The sequence below is a fragment of the Crinia signifera genome, chromosome 12, assembly GCF_055691185.1.
Source record: "Crinia signifera chromosome 12, ASM5569118v1, whole genome shotgun sequence".
NCBI classification, from domain to species: domain Eukaryota; kingdom Metazoa; phylum Chordata; class Amphibia; order Anura; family Myobatrachidae; genus Crinia; species Crinia signifera.
In genome coordinates this window covers 53,756,961-53,769,588 of record NC_139228.1, presented here as the reverse complement: position 1 = coordinate 53,769,588, position 12,628 = coordinate 53,756,961, and positions in this window count along the sequence as shown.

Genomic DNA, 12,628 nt, shown 5'->3' with positions numbered 1-12,628 from the left:
GCAAATATCTCATCACAATATTAATCTTATGTGCATAGAGAAAATTGTTTCTCACGTAGAAAACCTTTATCTGAAAGATTTTAGTAGTGACAGTTGCGTCCTGCGCCGCATGTTCCCGTACAGACTTGTGCAAGCACCTAGTTATTTTCTATTCACTGTAGGGACCCCGCCGGCCGCGGCCAGCTTACACACAATAACAGCGCCGCAGGTTCCCCCGGCGGCACGGACACCCCTGCACGCACCAGCACTCAGCAGGGACGCCGGGGACGCACTTTTTTCACAGGTACCGTTCGCTAAATGCTGGGGGTGAGGGCGAACTGCCGCCCTCCAGGTGCCGGCGCCCTAGGCAAATGCCTAGAGCTGCCTAGTGGTGGCGCCGGCCCTGGGTGTATATACATATAATGTTCCAGGGACGGTTTATAGGTACATACGATACAATGTAACTTCTCCGCATTAATATCTCACATTGGAGATGTAGGATAAAACAACACAGGCATCATACAAATAATTTACTGTCATAAAATATGAATAAAACACTTTCAATGTAATGAATGATTCACACGGCGTCCCCTACTATCCTGTTCCCTCAATCACCACTGCATTAAAAATGCCATTTCAACATTCCAATGCTTAAAAAGTCATTAAGTAATGGATAATTGATGACTGTTAATCTGCAACTTGAATAACCAGAGGTTAATTTAGTACAGAGATTTATGGAAACATATTTCAGACCTTGACAAGAGTCTGATAATAAGCTGAATTTGCACTGGCCACATTTTCCCGTTGTCTGGATGGAAACAAAGCAACAGAATACAATTCATCTTCCTGTCCTGATAGAGATTACCGATGGTATTTGATATAGCCTAGATTTGTCTTATATATTTTATAATGAATTTAATTAAAGGAGACAAAGTGCCCAATCAGAAGCCTGCTCCAGGCTCTGTCATGAAGCAGATTCCTGGTCCGAGTCCTGATCAGATTTCTGTAACTGTGCAAAGAAGTCTGAGAAAATTTCTGAAACTTTCATTTAAACTTCAAGGTAACTTGGTGCTGAGGTGTCTGATGGATCTGCCGGTGGCCAAGTAATTCAGTGGCGCACCCAAGGGGGGTTTCTGAGTACCCCCCTGTCAAACCACATTTTTTAAATGTATTTATTAACAGTTTCTTATATAGCGCATACATATTCAGCAGCAATTTACAGAGAATATTTGAACACTCACATCAGTGAGTGTTCACATTCAAAAATATACTGGTACAGTAGGTTAATTGGCTTCAATGTCGACACAGTCGACATGGACACAGTTGGCAATGAGAATCGGACCCTCGCAACGCTCGCTTCGCTCGCAATGCTTCGGGCACGGTGCCTCGCTGCGCTCGGCACACTATTTTATTCTCCCACCACGCCCTAGTGGATGGTAGGGCATGAAATACCGCCTGTCGGCACATGTCGGCTCAAAAAACAGTGAAAAACCCATGTCGACCTTATGACCAGTCGACCTTCCTCATGTCGACCTTTATGCAAATTCGACCTTAAGTCATGTCGACCTTGGCCCATGTCGACCTTAAGTCAGGTCGACCTTCCTGCCAGTCGACCTAGTGGGGTCGACCTAATGACTGTAGACCTAAGTTCATTCTAATAGATGACCGCATCCCGATATCAGTAGGGACCCACTAAGGTCCATGCTATTGCAGCCTGTTTGAGATCTGCAAGACCGGTTTCAGTAAGTAAATCCACAGGGCCCGAAACCTCTACATTTGTAATTCATGTATTACATGTGACTACCAGAGGGTACCAGACATATTTTTAGTTTAACCCTCTAGGTTAGAAAAATGTAAGTACTAGCCCTTAGTATGTCTGCACTAAAGCCCATGCTGATTTTACTTCTACCCCAATGACATCATAATTATCTCCTGTGTTGTCACTTATGTCTCGATGGGGAGATAAGGAGAGGAGTCCAGCCAATCAGCTCCTTTCTGACGTTTTTGTACTGTACTGTAAGCAAATTACAACGTCACCTGTTCTGAATGTTAAGCTTTGCAAGCAATCTACAGGCAGAAAATACAAACCATTATCGCAGTGCCACCTATTCCGCATGTTGACCTAATTATATGTTGACCATTTAACTTTAACCATGTTGACTTTTTGACTCTGTCGATCTATTCACTTTCAACCATTTGGCGTTGACCTATTGACCAATTATCTATGTACCGCCAAGAGCGGTTATTCAGATCTGCAAATTCAGCAGACTGCGCAGGCTTATGTACTTTTATGAACGCAGGGCGTACACAAGTTGACTGTCAGGAAGCCGCCATTTGTGGGCGTGCTCAGGGAAGTTGTGAGACGCCCCTAATTATATTATACAATATAGCCATGCCCCTTCTGACATCACATAAGCCTGCCCCTCCCGAAGAATGCCAGCAGCAGTGTACAGTGATGCTTTATTATTTATTTATTTATTTATTTATTAGCAGTTTCTTATATAGCGCACACATATTCCGCAGCGCTTTACAGAGAATATTTTGACTATTCACATCAGTCCCTGCCCCAGTGGAGCTTACAATCTATATTCCCTACCACATGTACACGCACACACAGACATTCTAGGGAGCCACTTAACCTACCAGTATATTTTTGGATTGTGGGAGGAAACCGGAGTACCCAGAGGAAACCCTCGCAAGTACAGGGAGAATATACAAACTCCACACAGTTAGGGCCATGGTGGGTTTTGAACCCATGACCTCAGTGCTGTGAGGCAGTAATGCTAACCATTACACCATCCGTACTGCCCACGATATGTTATTACAAATATCATTAGGAAATGAAAGGTCATTGCTACATTGTTACCACAGATCTTCCATGTGTTATGTGCTGGGTCTAGGAGCCGTTGCTAGGCCCATGGTTACATCAGCGCGGCGATCACACGCAGATGTTATAACACACCATAACATTTTCCCATTATCCCAGCATGGGATCAATGGGGAGAGGACGAGATGCAGACAGTTAATCACACAAAGGCTGACTTTGCATATGAGTTATATTGACACAATGTCAATTCCCCGACGTCCTCTCGCTGAGTGTAATAATAGGCAATTTGGATATTTCATCACCTGCTCATAGCTGCGCGACTCTCCCGCCCGCCCAGACATCAATAGCACTTTACCAATATAAACAGACTATTATTTCCTGTTTATCGTGGAACTAAACTTCATAAACAACTTAATGTGGAGCTGTCAGCCGCGCTCGCAGCACTGGAATGGCTGCGTTATGTTCTGCTATAAATTCATTAGAAACTGGCATCATGGAGGGTCACAGCTCTGCGCATTGGCAAATATAATGGGTGCAGGGTGTGCAGTGGTCCAGGCGTTCCCACACTGCACATCATCTACAGTATATACTGTATATATACTAGTAAGCCTGCTCAAAGCTAATACTTCCAAAGCTAGTCTGCTACCTTGGGGATATGGTCACTAGGTCTACAAGCATTAGGTCGACACCACTAGGTCGTCATGCAGGAAGGTCAACATGGGTTAGGTCAACAGGGTCATTAGGTCGACACAAGCATTAGGTTGTCAAAAGGTCGACATGGGGTTTTTCACTTTTTTTTCAGCCGACATGTGCCGACAGGCGGTATTTCATGCCCTACTATCCACTAGGGCAGGGGTGGCCAACCGGTCAGAGGCAAAGAGCCGAAAAATATCGTTGGTCAAGCCAAAGAGCCAACATCATGCGCGCGCCGAAGGCGCGCGCGCCAAAAAGGGGTGTGATCGGGGGAGTGGCCAGGGACGTGGTCATATGACACAAGGGGAGTGGCCACATGACAAAACTTTATGCCCCTAGTGCCAGATATGCCCCCCACAGTGCCAAACATCATATGCCCCCCACAGTGCCAAACATCATATTCCCCCCAGTGCCAATCATATGCCCCCCAGAATGCCAAACATCATATGCCCCCCACAGTGCCAATCATATGCCCCCCACAGTGCCAATCATATGCCCCCCACAGTGCCAAACATCATATGCCCCCCACAGTGCCAAACATCATATGCCCCCCACAGTGCCAAACATCATATGCCCCCCACAGTGCCAAACATCATATGTCCCCACAATGCCAAACATCATATGCCCCCCACAGTGCCAAACATCATATGCCCCCCACAGTGCCAAACATCATATGCCCCCCACAGTGCCAATCATATGCCCCCCACAGTGCCAATCATATGCCCCCCACAGTGCCAAACATCATATGCCCCCCACAGTGCCAAACATCATATGCCCCCCACACCGCCAAACATCATATGCCCCCCACAGTGCCAAACATCATATGCCCCCCACAGTGCCAAACATCATATGCCCCCCACAGTGCCAAACATTATATGCCCCCCACAGTGCCAAACATTATATGCCCCCCACAGTGCCAAACATCATATGCCCCCACAGTTAGGAAGCTGGGCCCTCCAGCACAGGTGTTGCCCACAGTGCAACACCTATGCTGGAGGGCCCAGCTTCCTAACTAAAAGCCCCACCTAGAGGGCCAGGAGGGCCCAACAAACAAATGAGCCACGGGCCAAGAAGGCCCGACTAATGCGCCCACAGGCCGGAAGGGCCTGAATGTGCCCACGGGCCTAGTGCCTGACACCCGGTGGTCTAGGGTGGATGGGGGGTAGGAGACCAAAGGCCCCTACCTGGTGTTGGGAGAGGCTGCTGGGGGGAGCTTCGTTAGCTCTTTTGCTTTCCACCCCCGCTGGCCTCTCCGGGAGCCATCTTCTTTGTTCTTCCAGAAGGCGCCGGAGATCTTCTGTCTTGATCCCGGCGTCTTCTGGCCTCTTCAGCGGCGCCGGAACTGTTCTCCCCGCCGCCGTCTTCTGCGCCGTCCTCCGGCGGCTTCTCGCCTCTTCAGGAGCGCTCCTGCGCTCCGCCGGCATGGAGACATCTCGCCCTCCCGCTGGCGTCTGATGTCAGACGCCGGGGGCGGGGCGGAAACGGCGCGGCGAGCGCTGATTGCCTCGCCGCGGCCGTTTCCTATTGGCTGCCGATGCGGCGTTTTGAATTGGCAGCCGAATTGGCGCCAAATTCAAAACCCCGATGGGAGCCACAAATTTCAGCGTGGCGAGCCGCATGCGGCTCGCGAGCCGCGGGTTGGCCACCGCTGCACTAGGGTATGGTGGGAGAATAAAATAGTGAGCCATGCGAGGGGACGCAGTGCTATGTTTCAGTGTCCATGTCGACTGTGTCGACATTCTGGTAAAAAAAAGTGAAAACCCCATGTTGACCTTTTGACAGTGTGTCGACCTAATGACCCATGTCGACCATCAGTCATGCCTACCTTCCTGCATGTCGACCTTCAGTCATGACGACCTTCATGCATATCAACCTAGTGGTGTCGGCCTAATGCTTGTCAACCTAGTTGGTGTCTATCCAATGATCCATACCCCTACCTTGCACAAACATGCACACACACTTACCTCTGTGTTTGTGCATGTGTGCGAGAAAGAGATGTAGTTTCACTCACTGCCAACAGATGGCAGTGTTTCCTAGACACACAGACACTAGACATATATACTGTATAGCAGTGCCAGAGTGGAGCAGGTCTGCACGGAGTCTTCACACAAGGCCTCTTCTCTCTTCTCTCTTAAATGCCCCTGAGTGGATGTCACCGGAGTAGTCAAATCTGCCGCAGTGTCCATCAAGACTACGGATGGCCATCGACCATCGATGATTAGAAATCATCAATGGTTTATGGCCGATGTTGAATAGTTTTGACATCGATGGGGGAGAACCAGATGGTTTCCCACCATCGATGTCAGGCTTAACTGAATAGTTTCGTTTTTATTTTTTCATTAAGGGGCCGGGACACTGAGCATAGCTCCACCCCCAACAGCCGCGAAGCCCCACCTCCATAATTTGATTGGCCCACAGGCCAATCTTTCAAAGCAAATGGATGACCATCGATATGTAAAAACATCAATAGTAATCCATTGCATACTTATACACCATCGATGACATGTTGCACTTTTGCCATCGATGGCAACCATTGATGGCAAAGGCAACAATGGCCATCCCTAATCAAGGCCTGATAATGCATTATTGCCCCTCAGTGCCAGTGGGGTATGATATAATATAACCATACCTTCCAACACTCACGATTTCAGCGGGACAGTCCCGATTACCGGGTCCTGTCCCACTGTCCCACCCGCGGCCGGAGGTGTCCCGCTGCGGGGGGGCAGTTGGGAGCCTCCCCCAATTAAACAGAATAGACGCTGTGCGCATGCGCACAGCGTCTATTCCCGGCCGAAAACGGGGACGAGGCTCATTTGCATAAGCCACACCCCTCATTTACATAATCCGCACCCCTTTTGGGGCGCTCGCGCGGCTTCGCCGCGCAAGTGTCCCTGTTTATGCAGCTACAAAGTTGGGAGATATGTATAACTTCCTCACACCTGCTCCAGCACAGGGCATGATTCAGACTTGGGCGCTAATGACTATCTCCGCAACGCAGCTGCTGGCATCAGCAAGTGATGCTGCCGCCCTGAAATTAAAATCGGCGCCCACCGGAGCTGCCGCAACTCCCCAGCAAATTACGTGCACATGCGCATCCTGTAAGCGAGAACGGGAAACATCGACTGCTCGAGTAGGTCTTTGGCTGCACAGACTGAATGCGGCAGTAGCGATGCAGGTGGCATGTTTTTGTACGTAAGGCTTGCAGCTGACATTAGATACATGCCGCAAAAATAGACGTAACACACCTGAAATTCAACAACCACAGCCCGCTAGCACCATGTCAGCACCCCCGTCACTTCTTATCAATTACTGAGAGGAGGCGTCCTTATATTACCATAGTAACCTCGTATTAAGGCTGAATAAAGACTTACATCCATCAAGTTCTTTCTAACCTGTAATTATGAAGTTTTACCCTGTGTCTGAGGCCGAGCGGCACCTTGATGCGTGCGCTGTGTGAGAGGCAGAGTCACCCGAGAAGGGCGGCAGGTGGCTGCCCGCTGGTTTTGCATGTGGCTCTGTATAAGTAAATCTGGTGTTTGTTTTGCATTTTGTGGGTTATTTTCGCTTCGCTGACGCCATTGTCGCAGGAAAATGTCTATCAGTCCGATGGAGGACACATTAAACCATCTACCAACCTGCAGATTAACCCCTACAGCACCAGAACGATATGGCCTCAAAACACCCGATTTAGATACAACCTCGACCGATTGTATGTAAGTTGGTCATGTTTTGGGCCATTTCTGATCCGATTACGATCCGATGCGCTGATAGTATGGCTGTTTTTCAGATCCTACCTACAGATCCTACCTCCCAACTGGGTGCGGATCAGATCTGGAGCAGATCGTATGCAGATTGTGTGCAGATCGTGTGCTTCAACAGGTCGCAAGACGATCGTACGATCATATGATCTGCTCCCGATCTCAATCATTCTGGTCTGTACCAGGCATTACTGTCAGTACAGTAACTCCCGATGACCATATTTGCTGCTTTCATCCCTCTCTATGTGCTGCCCTGTACCCCAGGCTCCATCATATCAGCGTCTCATAATCCAAGCCCAACACCAGCCCATATGTACGGGAAACAAGACTGGGGACCCCTTTTACTATGATAGGAGTTAAAGGGATTTTAAAAAGCAATAAGGTAATTCAGCCTGGACAATTGCCATCAGAAAAGAAGTGGCAAAAGCAGAAGAAACAGAATCTGTAAGAAGCATATTGCACCTCAGGAGAATAGAACTGGACACATTAATAAACTCAAGCACTGTTTGTAAGTTGTGTATAGAACTGACATATGTAATAAAAGCAGATAAAATGTATCCGCATATGTCTGAGCAGGATTGAACCTTCTCAGACAGGTACAAGCCTTATCTAAGACCTGCAAACTGGTGCAAACCTTACCTAACACCTGCAAACTGGTGCAAACCTTACCTAACACCTGCAAACTGGTGCAAACCTTACCTAACACCTGCAAACTGGTGCAAATCTTACCTAACACCTGTAAACTGGTGCAAACCTTACCTAACACCTGCAAACTGGTGCAAACCTTACCTAACACCTGCAAACTGGTGCAAACCTTACCTAACACCTGCAAACTGGTGCAAACCTTACCTAACACCTGTAAACTGGTGCAGACCTTATCTAACACCTGCAAACTGGTGCAAACCTTACCTAATGCCTGCAAACCTCATCTAACACCTGCAAACCTTACCTAACACCTGCAAACTGGTGCAAACCATACCTAACACCTGTAAACTGGTGCAGACCTTATCTAACACCTGCAAACTGGTGCAAACCTTACCTAATGCCTGCAAATCAGCAGAAACCATGTCTGGCACCTGCAGACTGGTTGAAACTGCAACTAGCGCATACCTCACCTAACAACTGCAAAAGGCGCACACTTTACCGACACCTGCGAACCGGTGAAAATCTTACCTAACACCTGAAAACGGTGCAAACCTTACCGAAGACATTCAATCTGGTTCTAACTTCTAACATCATCAGGCAGACAGGAACGTGCTCTTTTCTATAGACAGTACAACTCTTTTCTGATAAATCAAAATTGTAGAAATTGCTGCTAACATTTTAAAATCTTCAACTGATTCTACAAAGCCATTTGGGAAACGATATGAGGCCATCGTTGCGTCTATCGCCCCAGTCACATCTGCAACTTATTGCAGTTGCCACTACAGAACTCTTGGTCCAATAGGTTAAACTAGAGAGGATCAACATTTTACAAACCCTATGACAAGTAATTCTCCTTGCTGTGAAATTTGTTATTGGAATTTGGCCATAAGTGTCCCCAGTACTATTTTTCTGGAAAAATAGGTCCAGGAACTTTAGGTCTGGGGATGAATCAATTAAATAAAAAAAAATATATATAATAGAGAGAGGGAGGTAGGGATAGCTGTATATATTGTATTTAGAAACAAAGGCACTCACAGGTGACATTAAAATAGCACTTATCTTATGGAAAGTTGATTTTCAGTTCCTGATGATGTCATATTTACTTAGAGGTTCAGGAACTGAGTTCCTGCTGGTTCCTGCTGAAAAATAGCACTGAGTGTCCCCATCCATACCCCAACCTCACCATGCGGCAAAATGATTTAACCGTTGTCGCCCCAGCTCGATCCATAGAATATAAATAATGTGAAATGTGGAACAAGGGAGCTGACAATTGTCTGGCTGAACTGAATTTCAAACTGAAATTGCGCTGAATTCTGCCACAACGTCGCTGGTCACAGAGTTTACAATCCCTGGAGATCTCTCCTCTGCGAGGAACAGCACAAGCTGCTCAGTCTTTGGCTAACTTTGTTTTCTTTGGGAAAATGATCAATAGGACAATGAATAATTGACACCCCGGAATGACGATCAGCGTCTGCGAGAACATAGGGGCCTCTGGCGGAGCGAGGTCTTTGTTAGTGTTCGTCAGACTATAATTCCCATTGATCTGGCTGCATCAACCTTATAAAAGTCTCTGTCGGTGAAGGAGAGCGCTCAGATGAAATCCACTCTTCACCTCAAGGACTGGATAACTAATTACCTGTAGGAGTCTTTATGGATTTCATATTAATTGGTTATATACTTTACATATGCAGGAAGAACATGGTGTAATTAAAAAAAATAACCTTTGTTTGTCTCGCTTACAGTTAATTAAAAAAAATATGAATCTACTTTCCAATAAAGGATGACAGGAAGTGAGTGGTGCGCGGTGGGATAAAGTCATAGCATGAGGCTCAAATATAGTGCAACTATTGACCTATGAACAGCCCAGTTACTTACCCAGTGGATTGGTTGAATAATTGATAGCTGTTATAGCCGTACTCACTGTTACATGCTGGTTCTCTTGGAGCACACCTAGAGCTCCCAGCTGGTTAGTGTATGTAGGCACTGGGTAATGGTGCAGGAACACTTGTATTGTTGTGCAATGTAGATAATTACAGGTCTCTCTGGAGCTAAGAGGAAGCTGTGGCTTCCACTGTGTTGTTATAACACAGTCTCAAGATGGCTCCTGTGCATGCGCAGTAAAAATCTTGGTGGCCATCTTGGAATAGAGCATGAAGCCTCCCTGAAGAACAGGAAGACTGGAGTCTATGCACTGGCACACTCCTCTTTAATCAAACAATCTGTTATAACAGGTAAGACAGAAGCCATAATAGGGTAAGAGGATGGAGGATGTGGCATGTATAGAACAAACTAAGTGGTTGTAGGACTTGGCAAGACAAACAAAAAACACACAAACAGAAATGAAAATGGTGATCTGTCATTAAAAAATATGTGTAATGAAAAAGGACAGAGCAAATGACTAAAATACAGTATAACGGAAGGAAGGGGACAGGTAATGGGACATAATCAATAAAAATGTAAAGTAATTCTGCATTCGGCCAAATGTCCCTGTGAGGCCTCCATGGCTACTTGAGCATGAGACCTCGGCTTTAAGCCGATACATCGGTCAGAAGGTGACAAATTCTCTTTATCATCATTATAATGACACAGTGGAGGATGTTGGGATTATAATATTTACATTTATTTGGAGAGGGGGGGGGGGGATCCTGAGAGGAAGATGAGTAATCCCAAGATACTTACAGAAGAGGGTTATAAATAACCGTCTTCTCCTGCTTAGAACCCGGCAGCTGGAGACCTCTGCGGCCCTCACCTCCTCCATCCCACCCTTCTCTCTGACAGTATAAATAGACCACAAAGGTCAGGACGGTTATGGAACTGTGACAAGTATGTATTGGACCTGTGATAAGTTCATCGCCGTTACTAGCAGCACCCGATCATACTAATGTCACGCTATTCCTATTTTTATGCTCTGTTCCACTTTAAATCATCATCATTATATTAATATTTAGAGAGGTGCGGTCCGGTTCTCCAGAAATTCTAATCCACGTTAATTTGTGGATCAGAACCAAACCAAAACCCGGTCTGGATCCCACAAGAAGAACCAAACAGAGTCTCTCTTCGGTGCATACAGTATATAATTATGACATTATATAGTGCTGTTCTGTGAGTATTACACTTGTCATGGAGTACATTTATTATAGCGCTGTATAAAAATACATACAGCCATCTCCAGGTTGGAATTCCAGTCAGTCCCCTACAATCCATCCGGCATATCCCATATAGGTGAATTCTTGGAGCACCATTGATCTAGAGGGTGTCCAGTGTCCAAACACAATGTTGTCAATTTGTGATGAGAGTTCTATTGAAGATGGGATGTTTCCCATAGCAACCAACAAGATTCTATTTATTGTCTTCTAGAAGTTGCTAAATAAATAAGAAGTAGAATCTGGCTAGTGCTTTGGGCACTAAAGCACTAGCTCGACATATTTCGACCAGCCGAAGAGCAGGTGGTGTGACGGAATAGCCGCTAATCCACTTGCGTTTGTCAATTTCAATCCAACATAAAAAGATGCCAGATTTAGGCAGTAAGGATGGTGCCAGGTGAGCAGCAGCAGCTTACACGGCCCCGTCCCCCTGTCCGCCAATGCCCTCGCCCTCCCACTGATGCCCGCACCCTCCCGTACCCACCCACCGACTCCTGTACCCACCGCCGACTCCCGAACCCACTGTGACTCCCGTACCCACTGCCGCCAGGCCAGGGGGAGAGCAGCTCACCCAGCCCCATCCCGGCTCCCGCTGCCTCCCACCACCGCACTCACCCAGTCCCCGCACCAGCCGGGTGAACAACAATCAGAGGCCAAATACGATGTCGGATTTGGCTGCTGCATTGAATAATGGATGCAGGAATGGATCCAGCATCAATTGAATATATACCATTGGCTACGAATTAATGGGCAACAGCTAAAATACTGTCTAGGCCAGTGTTTGGTCAGGGCTGACTCTGGGGTGAGGTGGTAGCCATTACTCATCTCCAGAACCACTCCATCCCAGCCTGCAGTCACCACCTGAACCAGAAGATACCGCTGCAGCCGGCCAGACCGACCAAGCAAGGTAAGTCACCGCTGGACCATCAGAAACTCTATATTAACATTCTAGTCATAACGACATTTCATCACCGTCAACATGGTGGACATCGACATTATGATCATATTGAACATCTCATGTTGGCATCATTAATGCAGACGTAATATACCTGACTCTTAGTTATAATCTTGTAGCGTCCTGGGGAATTATAATAGACCTGTCTAACTGTAGCTGTTGTTAATACTCCAGAATAGTCACAGATTTAGTTTCCTATAAAATAGTTTAAATCTTTTTTGTTTTTCAGTTATGAGACAATAAAAGAAAATAGACTATTTCTGCCTAAATGAGGAATTAAATGAATGAATGAAGAATTGAAGTGACCGCTTTCAATGTCGTTTCTAAGGTCACGTCTGTCACCGTGTTTGTGAATTACGCTGTTGCAATACCGTGGAATGGCTTAGATCCTGCCGCCTCTTTCACCCCATACATCTATGCAGCCATCTCCGGAGACCTCTGCAATCCCACGGATGTTAAGGCTATATTGAATTTGCTTGATGATCTAAATTGCGTGTTCCAGCTGGGGCCTGAAACTCAGCATCACTGACCTGATGGAGCCTCCTATGAGAAGCACAGCAGGAAGCACAAGCTCTGTCCAGTTGGGACATGCCAAACATATACCAGCGTCCTGCCCTGTGGCAGCAGC